Genomic DNA, 1,786 nt, shown 5'->3' with positions numbered 1-1,786 from the left:
CTTTTTTTTTATGTGTATTTGGAAGGTAATTTGGAAAGCCCGTAAGTGACCACTGGGTTTGCCGTTAAGTGTCTGCCCACAATGGTAGCGGTGGCGAGCCTCGAACCCATTACTTCTGGGTTAGAGGCAGGCGCGCTTACCAACTGTGCTCCGTAGCACATATACAATTAAAACTATTACCTTGACTTGTGTTTTGTTGGTTTTATCGCATGACTTCGTCAGGCGGCGTTTTATATATCAAGGACCAAGAAATGTTTGTCTATTTCGAGGCAGTTATTTTATAAATTAGGTTGTCAACGACCCCGTGGGTTGTATAAGTATATATATGCGGGCCTATTGTGTGCTCAAGAAATTAAATCGCCTCTGCTTTTCTTCATTCATATTCAGTATAAAAAATAATTTACTATTTTTTATTACAAATTTGCGTGGCAAATATAACAACGATAAGCTTTATAAAACCACTGTAATATTATGTTTATCATCATGGTAAAAACCTATTTACAATTAAACTTTTATCTTGACTTGTGTTTTGTTGGTTTTATCGCATGTCTTCGTCAGGCGTCCGTCGGGTTATCAAGGACGTAGAAATGTTTGTCTATTTCGAAGCAAACCATTAATGAATTATGCTGTCATTTAACTACAATAACGCCTTGGTTAATATTGTATAGGTATGCGTCGTGGAGGTATTTCCTGAAGATGTCATTTTGCATTTCGGCTCGTTTAGTAATAAGAAAGACAGAAGCAAGCAGCATATACCAAACAAGACCAGACCAATTAAAAATATGAGAATACACCTTCGTAAATTTGTGTTTATAGGATGTTTTGTTCTAATATTATTTCAATTCATATGGCGGTGAGTAAAAAGTTGATGTGTATGGTAATATGTATGGTTGTGATTAGCAAGTGGAATGAATGTCTATAATCTGCTGTGACAAGAGTTTTTGAACTGTTTTCATGACATTACCAGATAAACAAGTGGCTGATATACCTATATAACCTCGTGTCAACATTGACTCAGTTTTCTATTTGTAAAATGAACAATGTCGCTATTAGTTGTTTGTGCTAAGTCGTATGTATATATTATTATCTATAGGATACATATTCATTACATTTACGCTCTCTTGCTTAACCAGTTCTTGTTTTATTCAAGGTACAAATTTGTTTCGCAACCGAAATCTACAGAATTGAAAACGTTGTGTCCATTGGCCATAAAAACAAAACCCAAAGAGGCGGGAATGCATAACGGGCGTTTAAAACCTTTTAATATCGGATCAGAAGTCTTGCATGTTGAAACAACAACAGAAACTACCAAATCATTCTCTATCCATACACCAATATGCAAGAAAAAGTTCTCCTATATAACTGAGCCGACTGAGCAAAAATTAAACAGTACTAACAAAGAAATAAAATGCATGACACTGAAAGGTAAACCACTTTATTCACTGCTGTAGCCTGTATAAAGATTAAGCCCATTATAGATGGTGATTGCGCATGTTGCACTTTTTATCAAAGTGCGTATAATATTCTGCGAATAACATTCTATATATAATATCAGTTTCTTACATTTTACAGAAAGTACTACCGTCTCGCTTGTGAACTTCGTTGTATCATCTGCACCAAACTTCTTCGCAAGGCAAATAATCAGAGAAACCTCGGGTTCGATTTCATTTGTAAACGGTCTTTCTATAAAACATGTCTTCGTTGTCGGAAAATCAACTGATGAGAATACGAACTTGAAGATTATAAAAGAGTCTGAAGAGCACGGAGATGTGTTGTTCTACGACTA

The sequence above is a fragment of the Ciona intestinalis genome, chromosome 3 (genome assembly GCF_000224145.3).
Source record: "Ciona intestinalis chromosome 3, KH, whole genome shotgun sequence".
NCBI lineage: Eukaryota > Metazoa > Chordata > Ascidiacea > Phlebobranchia > Cionidae > Ciona > Ciona intestinalis.
The sequence above is the reverse complement of the archived record's forward strand: the minus strand, read 5'-3'. Positions refer to the sequence as shown.